Here is a 23,422-nt window from a genome sequence, read left to right as displayed (position 1 = left end):
TAGGAAATATGAAAGCAAACAAAAAATACAAGGGACTAAAACATTAAACTTTATACATTATGATGTCCTTGCAATAAGTTTACAATCTAATGAAACTATTAATAAGATCCGACACCTTAGAACAAAACTCAACCTCTACAACCACTGGAACTTCTACATATCGACCTTTGTGGTCCTTTTGCAATCGAAAGTGTTGGTGGTACTAAGTATATTATTTTCATAGTTGATGATTTTTCACGTTTCACTTGGGTGCAGTTTCTTAAATAGAAATCTGAAGCTACAGCAAAACTCAAGGATTTCATAAAGTAGACAGAGCTTCAATTGTGAAAGTTGGTTCATATGTTCGCAGTGACAATGGTTTTGTAAAAAAACCAAGCGTTTGAAGAATTTCTGGCTAAGAAGGGAGTCTCGCATAATTTCTCTTCTCCTTATACTCCACAACAGAATGGTGTAGTTGAAAGGTGAAACCGCTCCTTTGGCGAAGCTGTGAGAACCATGCTATCTTTCGCAAATCTGCCTCTCTATTTCTGGGCTGATGCGATTGCTACTGCCTGCTTCACCCAAAACCGATCTATCCTGAATAAGTGATTTTCCATCACTCCTTGTGAAATAATAAATAATCGCAAACCTAACGTTAACTTTTTTTCATGTATTTGGTTCCGGGTGTTTCATCTTCAACTCCAAGTAACAACGAAACAAAATCGATGCAAAAGCTGATGAGGGTACATTTTTGGGATATTCGCTGACCTCTAAGGCATATAAGGTTCTCAAGAAATGATCCAAAAAGATGGAAGAAACCTACAATGTCACGTTTGACGAAAACTATTTGAAGAGGATTCAGTCGAATGCAAGTCAATCAAAGGAGATCTTTCCTAAGCCAAGTCCAGTCATGATTCCTATCTCCAATATGTATGAGGAACTCATGTTACTCTTTGACGAGCCAAAGAAGGCTATATCATCATAATCCAAAGCAACAGACAATAAATAGGATGAATTGAAGAAAATAATCAATGATGTTGCGAAAGATCTAAAAAGCAAACCTCAAAGTCCGAAAGAATCACAAACGACTAGCACACCTCTCCAGGGAGAGGATCCTGATTCAACTACCAGCACAAGCTTTCAGGGGGAGCAACCCATTCCACAAGATACAGACACTCCATTGCAAGGGGAGGGTTCTACTTCATCCATCGAACCAACAATAGTGACTTACGAACCTCCATTTGAAGGAGACAATTCCATTCCTGAAGAAGAGGATCTATCATCATTCGAGGGGGAGAATAAATATGCGAATGATGATTCGGATGTACAAACAAAGTTTGAGGAGTTAAACGCAGAATTGGATCCCTTTATGATCTGAATTACCCTCCTCTAACCGAATGGACCAGAGATCATCCGAAATCTCAAATAATTGGTGAGTCTTCTGTTGGAGTGCTTACAAGATCCTAGCAAAAAGCGAAACGAACTGCATTATTCTCTAAAGTGGAATTTTGTATGTTTTATTCATTCGTTTCCAAGATTGAACCCAAAACCATCAACGTTGCTCTTGATCATTTTCATTGGGTGCAAGCGATGCAAGACGAGCTCAATGAGTTCGAACGAAACAAAGTTTGGAGGTTAATTTCGACCCCACCTGATGCATCAATTTTTGGTTTGAAATGGGTATTTCACAATAAGCTGAATAAAGAAGGGAACGTGATCAGAAACAAGGTGAAACTCGTTGTCAAGGGATATTGCCAGGAAGAAGGTATTGACTACGAAGAAACCTTCGCACCAGTTACAAGTTTGGAATCTGTTCGCATCTTCTTAGCATATGCAGTGCACAAGAACTTAGAAGTATTTTAGATGGATGTCAAATGTGCATTCTTGAATGGAAAACTTGAAGAGACAGTATATGTGGAACAACCACCTGGGTTTGTAAACGGTAAGTACCCCAATCACTTTCACATCCTATACAAGACCGTCTACGGTTTGAAGCAAGCTGCAAGAGCCTGGTACGAAACCTTTACTAGATTCTTAAAATTGTCTAAATTTAAACAAGGTTCAGTTGACCTAACCTTCTTTTGTAAGAAAGAGGGTAACCAATTGATGATTTTTCAAATTTATGTTGATGACATCATCTTCAGATCTACTAATCCTAGTCTAACAGCTGAATTCCGAAAATTGATGAAAACTAAATTTAATATGAGCTCCATGGGTCCAATTAACTTTTTCCTTGCACCGAACACTAGACAGAGTCAGGAAGGTATCTTTATTAACCAAGTGGCTTACATGAAAAATCTACTTGCCAAGTTAAGGATGGCGGGAGACTCAAAAGCGAACGTTCCAATGGCATTCGGAACGAAACTTACCTCTTCTTTGGATAAACCAGTTGCAGACATGACACTCTATCGCCAAATGATAGGTTCATTAATGTATCTAACTGCGAGTCGTCTGGATATTATGTTTTCTGTTTGCTATTCTGGTAGGTTCCAAGCTAATCCTCGAGAACCTCACATGATGGCAGTCAAGAACATTTTTAGGTATCTAAAGCGAACATCCCCTCTTGGAATCTGGTGCCCTTCTCATTATGGGCTCTTTATACAAGCTTTTTCGGATGTTGATCTCGGAGATTATGGGTTAGATAGGAAAAGTACAACTGGAGGATGCCAATTTCTTGATGGCAAACTTGTCAGTTGGCAACCCAAGAAGCGAACCTATGTACCCCTATCAACAGTTGAAGCTGAGTATGTAGTTGTTGCCTCATGCACATCCCAGGTTATTTGGATTCAAATCTAGCTTCGTCATTATGGCTTGAGTATGAAACGAATCCCTTTATACTGTGACTCTGAAAGTGTTATTCGTATTTTTCACAACCCAGTGCAACACTTAAAGATGAAACATACAGCACTGATGTATCACTTCATTAAGGATCACGTAGATGATGGAAACGTTGAAATTTACTTCGTGAGATCCGTTGATTAGTTAGCTGACATATTCACGAAAGCCTTACCTGAGACCACCTTCAATAGAATTCTTCAAGGCCTAGGAATGTTGGAAGCTGAATCTGTACCAAAACAACTTTCGCATCAATAAAGATCACACTGCGAATCGATGTGAACGCTCGTAGTAGTTCCCAATCAACTGTTCATTTACAGTCCACTTCATCACTCTGAACCGGTGCGAATGCTTGCAGTAGTTCGTAGTATACTTTAACACTGCGAACCGGTGCGAACACTTGCAGTATTTCTCAGTCTACTATTCATTTGTGGTTCCGATTTTCCAATATCCTTTTGTACTTTATGTATAATGTTTCTTATCTTTGTTTCGTTTTTCAGACTTTTCTGTTTTTAATTCTGTTTCAGAAAACTTCATCAATTCAAAAATAATTTGTTTATTTCTTTTTTTATTTTGTTTTTTTCGAAAATTCCTAAAATACACAAAAAAAAATTTGTTTTGTTTATTTGTTTCTTTTAGTTTATTTTATTTCTCAAATCTTGAAAATCCAAAGATATTGATCTTCTTTTGTTAATTAACCATTTGTGTGGGGTTCAAGGCTAAATTTTTAACACAAATGATGGGGAGGTATAAATCTCTTTATTTATGAACTAGCTAAGTGTCCCTAGAAGCATGCTGCTGCATGTTGTCTAAATCCTCGACAAGCTTATGTTGAATCCTTAATGAATCGTTAATACCAATCATTTCTTCCCAATCAGACTATAATTTCACATAAGTCTTGAGCTACCTTACTCTTCACATAATGAGTCAAGAGTTGTCTGCTTGGTCACTTTCGCATAGTAGAGGTACTTTCGTTTCCTTACACTATTCTCCATCACATTCGCTTTCATAAAAGTAACGTTTGAGACTCTCAACAATTACCACTGAGGTTTATGGTTGCAAAACATCTATGTTAATGATCTTAGTTTCATTCCACCATGACCTGAGTGAAACCCAAAATTCAACACACTTAAATGAATAAACGGTGAACAATTAAACGTTCAAGATTTTCACCAAGGAATTAACGAATGTCACATTCGTGGTCTATACCAAGAAATCTCTTTTTCCTTTGCGATATCTTTATGAAGTGCTCTTGTCCAAGGAAATTTCTTCCCAAAAGATCCAATTTTTTATTGTTCTAATATTTCTACAACTTTCCTTGTCACTCCTATCTTTCTCAACCTACTCGTTTAACTGACTACACTGGTCACGCGAGTACTTCATTCGAACGTTCGTACTTATATCAAGTTTCAGAGTTTGGTTGAAGATAAAGCCATCCATTTTGCCTAAATAAAAGACGCCTTTCAACGTTTCTTAATAAACCATTGATCGTATTTCAACGGGAAACCACATAGACACTTCTTAGTCTCTCTTGACTTTGAAGGAAGAGATCTATGCCCGGGATCCATCGTTTTGTGTCTAATTAGACATCACTAAAATCCCTTAGAACTTATTGTTTTATTTCTATTTGTTTGGCACACTCTTGCACGAAGATCCTAGTGATCTTCCCAAAATCTGGTTCGTGGTTTTCATGGTTCATCTTAGTTTCGGAGGGTTCTCATTAACATCTAACTGCGAATGGATATTGTTCACTAAGAATGCCTTATCTATGCAATAACTATGAAAGGGGAACGCTGACGCGACAATTTCCTAAGGATAAGAATTCAAAAGGGCATGTGAAATTTTGAACGGACTTCTATTTTTTCGCCATTTGACGTATGTGTCTAACATGAACAGTTGTCAAATCGCGCTTTTTGAGCCGATTTTTCAGTACTCAATGATATCTCTCTTCGGATTTCTCTCACCATTCAAATGGTATAAAAGATTTTAGGCACATCATTTCACCTTACCACTCACATAATTCTCTCAAAGATTTACAATGATTCAATGTCTCTCTACTTTTCATCATCTTCTTTCTCAGGAAGTCAAAAATGGCGGGATCTTCTGAAACTCCATCTATTCAAGAACACATAGGGTAGTCTCAACTTATCACCATCAAGCCTCAACAAAACCTGATCATCGATCTTGATCCGTGCAAATATGAAAGCTACCTACTTATGATCATCGAGTGCTTTAAGTATACTCCACTGATCACAGCCCTAACCAAGACGGAGAGCATTCTGATGTCAATGCTATCGAAAGTATACACTTTTGCATGTTACATCAAAGAGGAACATAGGATTACATTCGAGATCCTCAATCACAAAACATCCATCTCCAAATCACGATTCTGCTCTATTCTATGGCTTCCTCTATCAGACGACATGCTTAACCGCTATCTCTAAGTTCCGTAAACCAAATCTTCCACCACAGTGGAATGGCCTCTTCACTCTACTGTTCAAGGCATTCTCTGAAAGGGTTACTGGGTCTGATTGCGCCAGTAAGCTGTTCATGGCGAGCATCTATAGGATTTACACTGGTTTGAACATCGACTATGGTGTTGTTCTCTATGCCCAATTAATTCAAAGAACCTTATCCACCACTTGTCACAGGGAAATCTCATTTGTATGATTTTGGTCCATTATTGTCCAAAGGGCCATCACCAAGTTGAAGCTTCCTATTATGCAAGATGCCTTGATGTCCAACATTTCAACCCTTCACACCACTGGAATCATTGTTGCAAGAACTTCCAAATTCTCTTTTGTTGGCTCCATCCCTGAAGCCAGGCTTCGTGATGTGCCTCCTACCAGCAAAGTCCTTGAAGGATATGATATTATTCCTGCCTCAGGGTTTCGTACCTTAACTCCTAAGATGCAGTTGATTATTGTTGAGGCGGATAAACCAAAAACAGGGGTAACAAAGGGCGCAAGAAGGGAGAAAAGAAAAAGGGTGATAACGAACGTCCATCTGAGCCTACGAACACTCCCAAAAAGCGAAAGGTGAAAGTTGCTCCATCTGCAACTGTACCTAAAAAGAAAAAGAGCGTTGCTAGCAAGACCAAGTCCCCTACTCCATCTGAAAGTGAACATTCAGACTCGGACAAATAGTCAGACGTTCGCAATGAGGAATAACAACACGTTTGCATTGAGGAAGATCAACCTGTTCGTAACGAGGAGGACCCACCCGTTCGCAATGAGGAAGAAGAACCTGCTCACAACGAATTCGTTCCATCTCTTCCTCCTTCACCTAAAACTACAACCAGTTCCACCACAATTACTATTTCACTATGCCCTCCACCAGTTTCATCTCAACCACAGAGTACTATTTCTCTCTCTACTCCTTTATTTACTGAGTCAACCACCACACCCAAAACATTAGTTGAACCTCCTGTTTCAGTCAACGCATCTCACGCGGGGGCTGAACCTTCATGTTTCATAACAAGTCACAATACACCACCCATTTCTCCTCTTCACCAAAATGATCCGAACATGATATACATTGATGGTGAAGAAGAGTTAGCAGGTTTCACCTACAACTCGTTCAACATCAGGGCTGACGGTGATGATGAGGCTCAGATTACGCAATGGTAATTCAAAGTTCTTACCGAGAAGCTCGACTCGTTGATCAGCTCTTCACGTGATTCTTCTTATGACGCTTACTCTAAGGCTGCTGTTGAAGCATTCTCTCAGTCACTTATTATAGAACATCAGGCTAATTTGGATAAAGCCAATCAAGCTGTTTCAAATTCTGCAACTTTATGTGGTGAAGTGGCTACCAAAATGGAAACGCTTATTTCTGATGCTAAGAATTTTATGACCAAGTTCTAATCATCCGCTGAGTCTAACACGCTTATGGATAATGAGGCTATAGTTGGTCTCAATACCATCTTACGAAGGGAGAATGAGGCTCTAGCTTAAGTTCGCAATGAGTTGCAAAAGGAAAATGCTAATTTCAAAGCTTCTATTTCTGCGGAAATAACAAAGCTTTCAGAATCTCTTGCAGCTGAAAATAATCTTATGGAACAACTTGTTGCTCACACCACAACTATCAAGGTTCATAAAGCCAAACTTGATTAAGTTGCCAAAGAGATTAAAGATCTTCAGTCCGAGCGAGTTGTGGTAAAAAGCTGTGCTGGGGATGTGCGTGCTCTACTCTCCAATATCCTTGATTCTGATGATCCAATACTCACAATTGCAACGCAGACATCTAGTTAACAAGTTTCGTCCTGCCATTGCTATGCTAAGTAGGATTGAGGGTGTTTCGGAGACTCATGTCATTCCAAAACAAGGGGGAGATCTACCAAAGAAGTCTTCAGCCACGCCAACTACTTCAGTCAAGACAATTCCTTCAGTAATGCCAAAGGTTAAAAGTGAATCCGAGCCCAAAGGCAAATAGAATATTTTTTTCATATGATCCAATCATTGATAATAGTGAAGACAAGGAGCCAGATGAAGAAGAAATCAAAAGGCAAAAGGCATGTGAAGCTGAGATAGATGAACATCAGAGAATTGCTTATGAGGCCAAACAAAAAGAGAAAGCAGAGAAAGAAGCTCAGGTCACACTTGAAAGCAGGAAGCTCCTATTCCCTGAGTGGAGGCTGAAACGAATTCAAAATAAAGCTGTAGACTTGCCAAGTCAATATTGGTTAGAACCAGTTGTGTCGTTCGAGCTTCAGAACACGCAAGATTCGCAACTGGATCTTCCAATAACTCCTAAGGCCTTCAAGTTTTGTTGTTTTGTAAAGGTTGCGAACACCCCATTTACTAACAGTGGAGCTGACCATCTCCTCTTCTTGTTCTATCTCAAGCACATGAAGCCACAGTACGAAACATGGAGTGTGAGCAAGATCGTTGCACTAAAAGTTATAGGTCCCATCGAAACCGACTTCTTCCTAAATGCGAAGTTCAAGGTTGCGAGAGGTTATGCAAGTCAGGTTCATAAATTCACTCTCGATGACCTGCCTTGCCTCAACCCCTATGACTGGATTATGCTTTACAATCTACTGCTGACAGACGGAAAAAAGTACGAGCCTGGCATTGCCCATCTCAAACTGATGATAACTTCCTACATTCAAGAGATAGTTAATATGGATGTGGAGGTAGTTGTTATACTAAGAAGGAAGCCATCAGTTCCTCCTAAAGAGTCTCCAAAAGGTTTTGAGAAGTTGAAGATAAGAAAGATTTACAAAGATGGATTGTATGTGGTATTTCAGGCTAGAGAACGAAGTAATGCAAAACTTCGCAAGACCTGTTTCTATCTTCCGGATAAACATATATTCAGTACTTCTTGTCTTGAGTTCATTTTGGATCTGGTCACCAAATTCAAAGGCAACAGCAAAGGAGATGTAAAATGCTTCTCAGACATGATCCTATGGTACATCCAGGTTCGAAATGCTTTGTTGAATTTCATTCCTAAGGTTTACGAAGTACAGAATCGAACTTAGCATTGAAGGACTCTCTCTCATTTGACACAAAGGAGGAGATTGTTGAGTATATTATGTTGCGTCAATGGGCCTTATGTATAGATTATTTTGTAAATGGGTTGGGCCTGTCCTCCCATATTTAATTCTAGGGTTAGAGTAATTAAGATGCTTGCATGCATCGTATTTCTGGTAACTCTGATTTTTATCTTGTAACCCGAATCACGCCGCTACAGTAGCAATTCTTCATCGATTTCTTCTGAGGCGTGACCTTTTAATCATTCAGTATATTTTGGATCATCGTTGTGTTCTCGTTATTAATCTGTTTGAATCTAAACGATCTTTTAAGGATTTTCATCGTAACAAGTCCATCAAAATATGTTCCCACTCCTGTTCTAGGATTTCTAGTTGTTGTATCAACCCATATGGCTTTTGATGCTCCGCCTTGACTTTAGAGCAAGTCAGGAACTTGCTTACATACGTAGCAATCTTCGCCTTCATGTTTGACCACCAGCAGAGATTCTTGAAGTCTAAGTACATCTTGTCTTCTCCAAGGTGAATGGAATCCCTTGTCTTGTAAGCTTCATTCATGACTAGTTTCCTAATATCACCAAATTTTGGAACCGAAATTTGGTTCATGAAATATCTTGCTCCATTATCCTTAATTTTAAGTTGCTTTTCCATTTCTTATAGATCCTCTATACTTGTCTTTTCTACCAGGAGCGCATTCCTTTGAGCATCCAGAATCTATGTTGTCAGATTTGACTGAACAATCATGGTGAGTGCTCTAACCTTTCGAGGTTTGATTTGATCCTATTGGCTTAAGGTATCATCCACTATATTGGCTTTGACTGGGTGATAACAAATCTCACATTCATAATTGTTCAACCATTCTAGCCATCTCTTTTTGTCTCAGTTGAGTTCCTTTTGATCGAGGATGTGTTGACGAATCTGTTGATCCGTGTAGATTGTGCATTTTGTTCCATAAAGATAATGACGCTATATTTTCAGGGGGGAAATTACAACTCCCAACTCCATATTGTGGGTAGTGTAGCTTTTGTCATGCACCTTGAGTTTTCGTGAGGCTTAATCTATAACTTTCTCTCTTTGCATCAATACACATCCTAATCGCTGATCCGAAAGGTCACAATACATAATGAAGTCTTTGGTTCCTTCTTGAAGGGATAATATTGGTGCACTGCACAACATTTCCTTCAATTTTTGGAAAGCAGCTTCTTGTTTATTTATCTCTTTCTACGTTAATGTTGTGAGAGGTTTGGCTATTCTAGAGAAGTTCTCTATGAATCTCCTATAATATCCTGCAAGACCTAGGAATTGACGCACTTTAGTTGGTATCTTAAGCGCTTCCCAGTTCTTCATGGATTCAATCTTGGAAGGATCAATGTGGATTTTTTTTATTACTAACTACATGCCCTAAAAAGTGTACTTCTCTAAACCAAAATTTGCACTTAGAGTATTTGGTGTACAAATTTTCTTTCCTTAAAAAATCCAGGATCATCCATAGATGTTCCCATGCTCTTCCTCGGTTCGTGAATATATATTGTTGATAAATACGATCACGAATTTGTCCAAGTAGGTTTTGCACACATGGTTTATAACATCCATGAAAATTGTTGGGGCATTAGTCTCTAAATGGCATGACCAAGAATTCACAATAACTGTAGTGTGTCCTGAAAGCTGTTTTTGGAATGTCCTCTTCGATGATTCGGAGTTAATGGCATCACAATCTTAGGTTAATCTTGGAGAAATAACTTAATCCTTGAAGTTGGTTAAAAAGATCATCGATTCGGGGAAGTGGATACTTATTCTTGATGCTCAATTTTTCATCTCGCGATAGTCGATGCACATTTAGAAAGATCCGTCATTCTTCTTTACAAATTGTACCAGCATTCTCCAAGGAAAAAAGCTTGGTCTGACGAAGCTTTGTCAAGAAGTTCTTGTAGTTGGATGGAGAGTTCTAACATCTCTAACGGTTCCAATCTATATGGAGACTTTTCTACTGGGGCTTCTCCTTGAATAAGATCCTTCTGAAATTCGACTTGACGTGTTGGTGGTAATCCTGGTAGATCCTCATTGAGTACATCAGGGTAGTTACACACTTAAGGTACTTCCTTGATCTCTTTCTTCTTGTCTCTCTTATCAACAACGTCGGCTAGAAAAGTCTAATGCTTCTTCTTCAGATATTTCCTGGCCTTCATACAGGAAATGATTCTAAGGTTTTTACTAGGCTTGTGTCCATAGACGAATAAGGACTCTCTGCTTTGCATGTAAAAGCGTACTGCTTTCTCGAAGAATAAAATTTCGGCGTGATGAGGGGATAACCAATCAATGCCTATTATAACATTGAAAATTGTAATGACCATATGCATGAGGTTGACGAGAAATGTGTGTTTATTTAACTCTAAAGTGAAATTCTCTAGTACTTCTTGGGTGCTACCAATTTAACCATTGGCCATCTCTACTATATAGGTTTCCCTAAGTTTACTACATGGATGATTTAGTAACTTCCTAAATTCGGGGGTAATATAGCTTTTATCGGCACCAAAATTAAAAAGTGCATTTACATATAGATCGTTAATTAAGTATGTACCACCAACCACTGTAGGGTCATGGACATCATCCCTTGCTCCTATTACAAATTTCCTTCCTATGGAACTTGTCCCTTTAACTTTGGGCATTCCCTCTTGTAATGCCTAACCTCTCCACATCCATAAAAAGCTTAATTTCCTGTTGTTGTGGCTCCTTGATTCGTCACAGGTGCTGATGCAGGTGTTGAGAATATGCACTTTTGAACAAAGTGGCCCTTCCTGCCACGGTTGCTACAAATCAAACAATAATTGTCATGATGATAACTGCATTGAATACACTTTCGACTACCTTATGTACACTGCATCGGGGTGGTAGTCTCGACTATTGTTGTTGTAACTGCATATGCTAAAACCATTTCATACTTCTTTTCTGATGGATTCCAAGCCCTTTCCTTGGAATATATTATAAACTTCCTATTGTTACTCCCCGTCTTTGGGAGATCAGCTTTTTGGACAATGGTGCCACGACTTATCTCTTGGTTCATCAAGATGAAGGCCAGCCTTTTCTCACTATCATAAGTGGTTGACTAAGAGGCGTTAACTAATCCTTGAATTAGTTGGGGCAGTCCTAAAATGTATCTTTCTATCTTCTTGTACTTCAGAGTGACCATTCTAGGACACAGGGTAGTTAGATCATTAAAAAGGTTTGTGTATGCATCCACATCGGCTTCTTTCATCTCCAAAATCCATAGTTCTTGCTCCATCTTCTAAATCTCCTCGTGTGGACAATACTCCTCTATCATGAGCTATAACATCTGAAAATTATGAGGTAACAATTTCATTTTTAACTCAACCAAAACATTAATATTATTCAAGTCAACATTCAATATCCTTTTTCTAAATATTCAAAAGTACTTTATAAGAAATTGATTATCAGAGTAAAATTCCAAAATCATCATAATGCAGAAACATGCGTGGATGCGCTGCGATCACACCAAGCCCTTCCCTTTCAACCGGAAGTACCTGAAACCATAACCATAAAAACCATAAGCACAAAGCTTAGTGAGTTACCCAAAATACCACATACCATACATACAATTTCCATAGGCTAACCCCATGGTCTTTCCTTGCAATGTCGAGGGCCAAATCCCAGTCTTATATACAAGTGTAATGCGCTACCCCCATGGTCTTTCCTTGCAATGCCGAGGGCCAAATCATGGTCTTACATACAAGTTCCATGGCTACACCCGTGCTCTTTCATACAATTGCTAGGGGCCAGATCCTGGTCTTCCGTGCAAGTATCATAGAGACAACTAGTAATCTACATAAAAAAGTAATGGGCCAGAATTGGTGCCTTTGACCCATTGATACAGTGAGAAAATTCACCTCAATCCGCTGATAATCAAATAACTTCTCGGACCGATGAATAGGATAACCTTGCGCCAACTAACAATAAATACAATCTTAATCAATAATTAACCCGATAATCCAAAATCTGAGGCCCACTCCATAAATCGACCTCCTAAACTGTAACAGACCATTTTTACCTTTTCTCACTTGTTCCATAACCAAGTTTCAGCCCAAATGCACAAAAGCCCAAAATGGCAACCCAAAGCCCACATCAAAATCAACAAAATCCCATTATGGGATAATAACCCGATTGGGCCCCAAAACCATCATGGACCTACTTCCAAGAAAAACCTAAGTCCATCCATGGCCCATAGTACAAGGTCCATAGGCCCAAGAAGGCCGAAGTCTCAAAAAGCCAAAAATAGCAAACTGGGGTGTATGCCCCGCGTACCAGAATGGTACGCCTAGCATACTCACCCTTGATGCATAGAATACAAATGCTTGATCCAAAAAACCATCATTACGCTGAGCGTACTTCCTGCGTACGCCCATCGTACTCATCAGTGACCAAAATTCCACATAAAGCTCTTAATTTTTAAGCCAATGACTTCCAAACTCATATATGACCATAATGAGATCTCTTAACATGTAAAGTTGGCAAATGTACTCCTTTTCATGGCTGAATGTGACCAAATCCTTAATTACATCCAAAATAAACACCCAAACTTATGCATGGTCCAAAATAACTCATCAAGATGACATTTTCATGAATAATGGACCTCCTAAAGGCCAAGATCCATCATTATAAGCTCTTGGAGTAGCTAATACTCACAAGGATGACTCTAGGGACCAAAAAGAACCCAAATTACTCCTTAAACTATATCTAACACCTAGAGTCATCAAGATAGAAACTTTATACCTCCAAAATGTAGATTAAGATGCAACAAGCCTAGATCCAAAATCTTCAAGCAATCCTACACTTCTCCAAGAAGTTCCTTCTTCCTATATGAACACCAAAAATCATGAAATACCACCAAAAGCTCAAAGACCACTCAAATGGGGGCTACGGATTTGTTTCAATGATTTAGAGGGTTGAAGGTTGAAGATAAAAGGGTTTGGTAGTGAGTTAAGGAGCTTAAATAAGGTCCAAGGTGTCACACCCCAGAACCAGACGGCAGAAACGTCCGGGGGCTTGTGTGTGACTTCATCTTGAAATATCATTACAGTGAATATAATTTAAACATAACATCATCATCATCACACAATATCCATTAGTTTGTTTACATTGAGTATTGTATTTGAATATTACATGCCAAAATAGTAAGAGTATGATGAAACAAAATATCACACAATATCCATTAGTTTGTTTCGTTCATCCTGCTTCAACGGTTTCCTGAGAATACAAGTTATTTTGAAAATGGTCAACATAAAAATGTTGGTGAGTTCATAAGCATGTTTGTGAAAATGATTTGTATAACTTTAAAAACCACCAGAAAATCCGATATTTTCTTAAAACTGTTTAGTGTATTTGTGTTAGATCTTGTATTAAAGCATGTATGTTATTGTTTATTTGACTATAACGGTAAAGAAAATGTAGAGAGAATGTAAGAGCATGTAAAGAGAATGTTTCCAGACAACCCGATGTTGCCTGTAAAAAAAGGTCTTCCGTAAACTTCATAACGTTAATTCCTCTAAGCGAGCTGTCATAACCATACTAAATAATGACAATTTAACCTGTCTTGGAGTCGTTGGACGCCGGTTTTGACTTTGATTCTAAGGTTTTCGTCACCCTAGACTGAGTTAGTCTAACTGTAGCGAACAGCTGAGGTGTGGGGTGTCATCCCCGTATAGATCTATACACAAATCCCCGTTCTCCCTCCAAGAGACTCTGGTTATAACTACAGGCTACGATCGTACACTTAATAGGTGCCAACCAACAAAAGCTCACTAGATACTTAACCGAATTTACGCGAAGAAAAAGGTATAAACTCCTTCCAGGCCCAATGATCCATGTAAGTGAACCACTAAGGCATCACTAAACATGTAAATCATTCAAGACCCAATTGGAATGAGATTATATAACATGGGCCCGTAATATATATGAAAGGACAACTAAGGCCCATTTCACATGTAAAGTATTTGTTGGAATAGTGTCTAAGGCTGCAACTATATTAGGCAAGTATTTGACCCGGTTGTGCATGGTCCTTTTGGGTTGCCTTCACCATAGCAACTTGACAGGATGATTTATTATGAGAGAATAAATATTATTAATATATGATGAGAATAATATAAAGAATAATAATATTATTATTTGATTAATATAAGTCATAAATTAATTAGGAATTAATATGGTGACTTAAAGAGAATAATTAAATAAAGGGGTATAAACTATCAATTGATTGATAGTTATACTTTGGGCTATAAATCCCTTATGGATAATGGTGGACGATTTCTAGGGCTTAGGATAGGCTTAGATTTCGTCCAAGGCTTATCAATTAGGGTATTGGATTGCTTAGGGCCTAAGTTATCCAATTAGGGTTTAAGGGTGAAACCCTAGGAGCCTTACAAGTATAAATAGACCCCAAGGGTTAAGGAAATCGGCACTTGTGCTTTAGAAAGAAACCCTGGCCGATTTTCTCTTCCCTCTCCTCTCTCTAAAATCATCCTCTTGCTAGTTGGTGTTTGTAAGCCATTAGAGGAGTGACAATTGTTACTCTAAAGCTCCAAGGACAAGAAGATCAAGCAAGTGATTCAAGGTAAACTTCTAATTCTGATTTCTTATTGTTATTATACTCTATTAGCTATTAGAAGTCTTGGATTCAATGCATGTTCAATTAGAGAAACCTAGATCCAAGCATTAGGGTTGCATGTGCACATAGGAATGTTCATATGGCTAAAACCCAACAGTGGTATCAGAGCCTAGATTGGTTTCTATTGAATTGATGCATTGTTTGCTTGTTTGATGCTTGTTAAATTCGAATTTTATGTTTCTATCTGATGGACTCAGCGAGTCCCATAGTGGACTCGGCGAGTAGGCTCGACTCGGCGAGTCCATTGGGGTACTCGGCGAGTCCAAGCGTCAGAAAGAGCAAATGTCGGGATTTCTTGCTGTTTATCTTTGAGATACTTGCCTTTATCATATTAGATCAATATAAATCCGATTTTATGATATATATATATATGAGTATATTCTTGATCTAATTGAAGATATTTATCATTTAATAAAATATTTATTTCCTTATGTGATAATTGATTAATTATTTTGATTAAATTGGTAAATTGTTTTGCAAGAAAGTATTAAATAAATCAAATATGGATAATTATGTGATTAAATGTTAATTTGGATTATTTGTTATTTGATCCTCCATGTTTTGAAAAGTTTAAAACTTGCCCTCAAGTTTTGAAATTTATGTTTTGTGATTAAAAGTTTAATTTAGACAATTTAAATTTCAAACCCTAGAATTTTACAAGTTTAAAATTCAACCTTATACTAATATAATATTACAAGATTAATATATATATATATATATATATATATATATATATATATATATATATATATATATATATATATATATATATATAATTAAAATGCTAGTCTTACCGTTAGTAGGCCTCATTCACGAAGCCGATCTACAAGGTGAGTATAAGGTTGCTGCCTATAAAATGACGCTTAATGGGTGTACACTCACACCCACCGCTTGCTTGATCGGTGGAGGGTCGTTAGCCGAACAGGTAGGATAGTGCAACCTCATCTCTTCATTAAAAGTATAATATGAAATACAAAGTAACTGCATGTTTTTTCAAAAATTCTCAATCCTAGTTACTTTAGGAAAAGTGAATTGATGCAATCCCATGAAATTACACTTTGCACCCTTGCTGAGAAGTTAGTGGAGCGTGTGTGGTTTACCAGCACACTAATTGGTTCTAAGCAAAGGTGGCAAAGGGTGATTCATTGTTTATCATAGTTCGATGGAGCGTGTGTGGTTTACCGGCACATCGAATAGGTGATTGTTACAATGAAGGCACCATGTGAATTTGCATGGTAATTCACACCCACTTTGTGATCCTCGGTATCCCAGTCACAAACGAGAGGGGCATATCGAGATTTAAACATTCCATTGAAAAGTTTCAATGAATCTCATCCAAAACCTAGGAATTCTCAATACATTTAGAACTTAAAGTTATGTTTTCGTAATGGAGAATTAGTGAATCGTCATTCACTTACCTTCAAATTGTTTGCATCTTAGATTACGGCATCCCTTTTCTAATATGTAAATATTGTTGTTGGACCCTAGCCCTAATTTTTCTTATTGGGTGATATTTAGGGATTCAAATTCTAATCTATCTTTGTCCTTTCTATTTGTAGATGTCGAACGCAAACAACGCTGCTGCTAGTTCGTTCACATTGATGAGCCTTTGCCAAAAGGTGACTTTTGATGGAACAAACTTTAGCGAATGGATAAGATACATTCTCACAATTGCTCGCTACGAGGACAAGGAGTATGTCCTCGATGAGAAGCTCGAGAAGATCAACCTAGAAATCGCTACTCCGGCTAAAATGACTGCTTTTGAGACTCATGAACGTGATGCGACGAAGGTTCATTGCATCATGATAGCCACAATGAACGTTGAATTCCAAAAGTCCTATGAGGACATGTATCCGTACGAAATGCGCCAAGACTTGTTAGAGAGATACCACCAGAACGCGAGGCAGCAGCGTTACGAGATTTTCACTAACATGATCTCCGCCAAAATGGGTCTTGGAGAATCTCTTACCGTGCACCTGCAAAAGATGCAAAGGTATGTCGATCGTCTTCGCAAGTTAAATGTTGACATTAGGGAAGACTTGGCGATCGACATGGTGCTTCACTCTTTACCTCCGTGTTACAATCAATTTAGGATGACCTACCACATGAACAAAGAAGAGGTCACCCTAAGCAAGCTCCAAGGACTCCTTAGGGTTGCTGAAAGCAACCTCAAGGACAAGTCTGTTGCACCCACTCCCAATCCACCCGCTGCTCCTGTTTTGGCCATTGGACAAGGAAGAGGCAAGAAGAGGAAGGCTCCGTCTAAGAGCCACCGCAAGGGAAAGTCACGAGATGGTTCCTCTTCTAGTGGGACCAAAGTTGATCCCGCTAAGCCTAACCCTAACCCAAAGGAAGCAGAGTGCCATCATTGCCATAAAATAGGGCATTGGAAGAGAAGCTGCTCAGACTACCTGCAAGCCATAAAGGAAGGAAAGATCAAGCCGTCTTTCACAGGTATATACACAATTAAATCTAACGATTCTTCTCGTGCTATTTCTTGGGTCCTTGATACCGGTTATGGTTACCACATTTGTTATGAATTGCAGGGACTAAGAAGAAATAGGGATGTGGAGCATGGAAGAATAAATCTAATCATGGGGAACAGAAGATCGTCGCATGTGACCAAGATTGGAGTGTATTCTTTAGTGCTTAGGAATGGTTTATGTTTAGATTTGAACAATTGTTGTTATTCGCCAGAAATGACAAGAAACATCATTTCATTTCATGGTTTGTTTAGACAAGGTTTTAGATTTTCTTTTAATAATGAGAATGGTTCTATTGTTGCTTATCTAAATGGTGTCTTATATTTTGAAGCAATACCGTGCAATGGAATTTATGAAACTGTTATGATTGTAGATAACTTAGGAAATGATGTTTTATGCATGGATTCTTCCAATGGTATGGATCGAGCATCCTTGTGGCATTGTCTTCTTGGACATGTCAACAAGAAGCACATAGCCCAACTCCAAAAGGATGGAGTGTTGGAGTCATTCGACCTTAGGGAAGATGACGCATGCGAGTCTTGTTTGCTTGGAAAGATGACTAAGTCACCCTTCACTAGTACGTGTGAAAGGGGTGAGGGTCTATTGGACCTCGTACATACCGATGTATGTGGACCGTTTAGATCAACCACAAAAGATGGGAACCGCTTCTATGTGACTTTTACCGATGACTATAGTAGATATGGGTATATCTACTTAATCAAGCAAAAGTCAGAAACGTTTGAAAAGTTCAAAGAGTTCAAGAATGAATTGGAGAATCAATTGGGCAGGAAAATCAAGATGCTTCGATCCGATCAAGGAGGAGAGTACCTAAGTCTTGAATTCCCCGACTATCTCAAGGAGTGTGGAATAGTTTCACAATTGACGCCACCTAGGACACCACAGTTAAATGGTGTGGCAGAAAGTCGTAATCGAACCTTGTTGGACATGGTTCGCTCTATGATGAGTCGTGCTTCACTACCGATCTCTTTTTGGGGGTATGCCTTAGAGACTGTCGCCCATATCCTTAACCGAGTCCCTACTAAGAAGGTTGGCAAAACACCTCACGAGATATGGACAGGGAAGGCTCCCTCGTTAGCACATATCAAGGTTTGGGGTTGCGAGGCTTTCGTAAGACGAGATACTCACGACAAGCTCGAACCTCATAATGAGCGATGTATTTTCATCGGCTACCCACAAAAATCCTTTGGATATATCTTCTATAGACCGAAGGACAATGTTGTCTTCGTTGCGAGGAGAGGAGTTTTCCAAGAGCGAGAACTCATAAGCCAAGGAGACAGTGGGAGGCAAATCGAGCTTGAAGAGATTCAAGAGTCGATAGATGAAGGAACCTCTACCGTTGGCACTCAACCCGAGGAGGAAACTCCGGTTGAACCAATTGACGATTCATTACCTCTTAGACGTTCCGAAAGAGTTAGAGTTCAACCCCAGTTTTATGGTTTTCATATTACTACCGAAGGGGACACGTATATTAATGATGGTACACTAATAAATCTACATGAACCTAATAGCTATAAGGAAGCCATGGCAGGCCCGGAGTCTGCAAAGTGGAAAGAGGCAATGGACAGCGAGATCCAGTCCATGTATGACAACCAAGTTTGGAATTTGGTTGATCATGTGCCCGGACGTAAGACCGTTGGGTGCAAATGGATCTTCAAGAAGAAGACCGACGTGGATGGAAATGTACACACATATAAGGCACGATTGGTTGCGAAGGGCTTTACTCAAACTCCCGGAGTTGACTATGATGAGACCTTCTCACCAGTTGCGAAGATAAAGTCTATTAGAGTGATGTTAGCTATTGCCGCATTTCATGATTATGAGATTTGGCAAATGGATGTCAAAACCGCTTTCCTTAATGGGAAGTTGGCTGAGGATGTTTACATGGCTCAGCCTGAGGGTTTTGTCGATCCAAAGTATCCAAATAGAGTGTGTAAGCTTGAGAAGTCCATTTATGGACTTAAGCAAGCGTCTCGCAGATGGAATCTTTGCTTCGATGAGAAAGTCAAAGAGTTTGGATTTGTACGAAGCGAAGATGATGATGGGTTTTGGTCATAAGACATCCTATGTGCTCATACAAACCCTAATGCTTGGATCTAGGTTTCTCTATTGTACATGCTTTGAATCCAAGGCTATAAACCCTAATTCTAGTATATGGAAATCAATATTAACATATAATTAGGTTTAAGATATTACCTTGATTGTTATGTAGCAATAACAATCCCAATTCCTCCTTGAATTGACTTTGGAAGGCTTAGAGTCACAAGTGTCACTCCTCTGATGGCTTACAAACACCATAAGCAAGAGAATGAAGAGGAGAGAGGATGGAGGCTGCCCAAAACGTGTTCTAACCCTATCAAGATACTTGTACACGTTTTTGGTCCTTAAGGGATCTATTTATAGTGAGGCTATTAGGGTTATCTAACAAGGAAACCCTAATTTAGTTGCTTAAGCCCTAAGCAACCCATAGACTCCTTTAATCAAGCCCATGGACGATTTCCTTATGGGTTTCCCCATAGAATTCGTCCACCTCTTGATTTAAGACAATCCATGGCCCAAATTGCAATTATCTTATAATTACAATTCCAGTCCCTTAAGTTTAATTAATCTCTTTTAGTCACAAAACTAATTACCAATTAATTATTGACTAATATTAATTAAACAATATGATTTCTCCTTTAATATATTATTCTCATAATATATTAATAAATCATATTTAATCCTTTCTCTCCATAATTCATCCTATCAAGTTGCTTTGGTGAAGGCAACCCAAAAGGACCATGCACCATCGGGTCAAGTACATACCAAAATAGTTATGGACTTAGACACTAATCCAACAGTCTCCCACTTGGATAAGTCTAATAACTATTCTGCGTATGACTTCAGATCCCGATCTGCAATCGTAGCTTTCCAAAGCCGTTGTCAACTCTGATCATATCAGATACGCGTGTCCTTAGATAAGGGATCATATATTCCTCCATTCTAGATATCATATAAGATATGATTTCAAATCACTCTCTTCGTACTATATCTCGATTCCCGATTTATGACGACTGACTAATTGAACAAATCAAATTAGCCCTAGCCCAGCCGAGCATTTACGTTTGTCATCACTAAACCATCGAGGGGCCCAAAGATATCGCTTTTATCCTACTTTGAATAAAAGGAATGGATAAACTTTGATACCATGCTCGCTTGCACTCACTAACCAAATCACACACAACAATATGTTTTATAACACCAAGTTACTAGTGCGTTTACATATTATCAATGTGCAATCGATTTGCAAGATACAACTCACACATCTCAGTTTCAAGAATATAAGATGTTATCGTCTCACCAATCACTCGTGATACAATTCATGGAGCGATCCAAGTGAGTGTGGGTTTAATCCAATGCTCAAATCATATTCATAAGCACTCATGAACGTTGCAACAAACATTTGCTTATGTCTAATACTCTTTTAGACAATCCACACACCAATTCACGACAGTCTTCATTCATATCTACTTCCAACATATGAACGACTGTGGCCCGTTTGAATAATTTGACTGTTCTTAACCAATTAAATTATTCAGGAAGTCAAAACATGCAAAGTGAAACACAAGAATAATACTAATCCCATATGGCCTCAACCCTTTGAGCATAAATAAAACACCTTTTATTTATCACCATATCGATTACTCATTATTTGTCGTTTCGGTTAATCAACTTCTTACTTGAATTACAACACTTGTCCCATGCTCCTAGCATGCACACAATGTTTACCTCTGGTTCTTACTTTGTGAAATAGATCACATTGAACACATTTCCAATCATTCTCATTTCACAACTCCAAATCCTTTTCATAAGTGAAAGAATATCAAATGCTTGCTACTTATAGAATATGCTAGATTCTAACATTTTATGCAATGATCTCTTTTGTAATGTCACTGCACCAAAGTCACAAAGACTATTGCCAATGATATTACAAAGTCTTCTATCGGAGATTGTTACAAGACAATTCCATAGATGTGATGTCTCTCACTCAAAGTACTTTCTTTGAACATCCTTTTGCATAAAAGTTTCTAATCTAGTCATAGATTTTCAATATTCAATTCCCAATATGGACACGCTTCCATATTTTCCATATGATAACTCATTCTTAATAGAATCTTATCTATTCGTAATGATGTCGATATGGTCCATCCAATATGGAAACATTTCCATAATTTCCATATGACAATTCATCCTTAATAGAATCTTTTCTATTCATAATAATGTCGATATGGTCCATCCAATACCATGCTTCCAACTACTCACAAGCGACCAAGCCTCATCGAACTTTGGATTGTCCTTTGATAGTTGTTTAATTATTTTAGCCAAAACCAATCCTTGTCCTTTTTCCTTCTAAATGCACTAGACATTTGGAAAATTATAGAATGGTCAAACATTAAAGCATTTGCAATCGATCCTATACCCGAAGCGTATGGGACACGACGCATAATGTTTTATTTGCTATGTTCTCAAAATTCAAATTGTGAAGAGGGATGCCGTAATCATAATCGAAATTTTAAGAACACACTATGTACCCTTGACTAAATTTATTAACATTTCTCAACCTAAACCTTTAGATTTGAAATGAAGCATAATATTCTCTCCCTTAATTATAGCAAAACAACTCTTCAACTATTGCGACTTTGCAAAGTATGACTCTTGTTTTCTATAATTAATATTGCTAACCTTGCAATACTTTCCTTAATAATCATACAATCATAACATTTATGCTCCCACTATCATGATGATTATTATAAAACATAACACTTATGCTCCCACTAGCTTCGACATGTATACATAAACATCTTAACTTTCAGAAAAACAATACTTATTGAATTTCTTAAGTCCATGTTTCTAATACTTAATGCTTTGATAATCTTTTATCAAGGCTTCTTGAACTTATACACCTTTGCCTTAGATAGTTCATATGCGTGTCTAAACAATTAAGACTAATTGCCAAACCTCACAATTCAAATTATGGAAAGGGATACCGTAACCATAATCGAATTCGAGAATGCAATTTTACAATCACTATCTTCTTAAAATCTTTCTTAGTGAAAGCATTTCCTCACAATCATTTTCATGAAGGAGGAAATCTTATGACACTTAGATTTAAATGGTGTATTTGTTCCTATCCATGTGAATTTGTCAAAGATTACGACAAATTCAAACTCATATGGATAGAACTTTCTTAATCTTGATTTCTTGCCTTATGGTAGCATAGCTGCCCACCATGTCTTCCAAGTAGTTAAGCATCTCACCTTTTCTTATCAATGTACTTTCCATTGATCAAGGTCCTTGCCTTTTATGCATTCAAATGAGAACTCATAGGACTCACATGCATAATTAACTCGATTGGATTGGCACAGAAACAAAATAATGTCAACACGATAGGTTGTAAACCTCAACTCGTGTGCTAGTGATGATCGATAAGTTTTATTTGATTTGTTCTTGAACCCTTTCAAGACCATTAAGACTCCCACTGACTCCTTGACATATAAGATTCTCTTGTCAACAAACATTTCTTGACAAACAAATATTCAAGAGTTAGTGTAGCTTTTATCAAAACATTTCATAAATTGGTCCTAGTTGGTCTTTGTCTTTTTCCAAGACATCACAACTTACCACATTTAATGAATGTTATAAACCTTTAATACTTTTCACTCATTGTCACAATCTTAACTCTAAGACTTGTTTTGGAACGAAGTATGATAGACTTCTTGATTTAACCATTTCTTCAATCCTTGATTCCTCTTCTTAAACATACAATTGTACTAAGACTCACTTAGAGGATCAATTGAGATATGGTTCTCAATCATTAAGTCCTATCATAAAGCATAAAAGGTACTCTCCCTTCTTCTTAGAATGGAGAAACTTTTATCTTTCTGCCTACTTGATTCTTCT

The sequence above is a fragment of the Lactuca serriola genome, chromosome 5, assembly GCF_051521515.1.
Source record: "Lactuca serriola cultivar US96UC23 chromosome 5, Lser_US96UC23_V15, whole genome shotgun sequence".
NCBI lineage: Eukaryota > Viridiplantae > Streptophyta > Magnoliopsida > Asterales > Asteraceae > Lactuca > Lactuca serriola.
Note: the sequence above shows the minus strand (reverse complement) of the source record.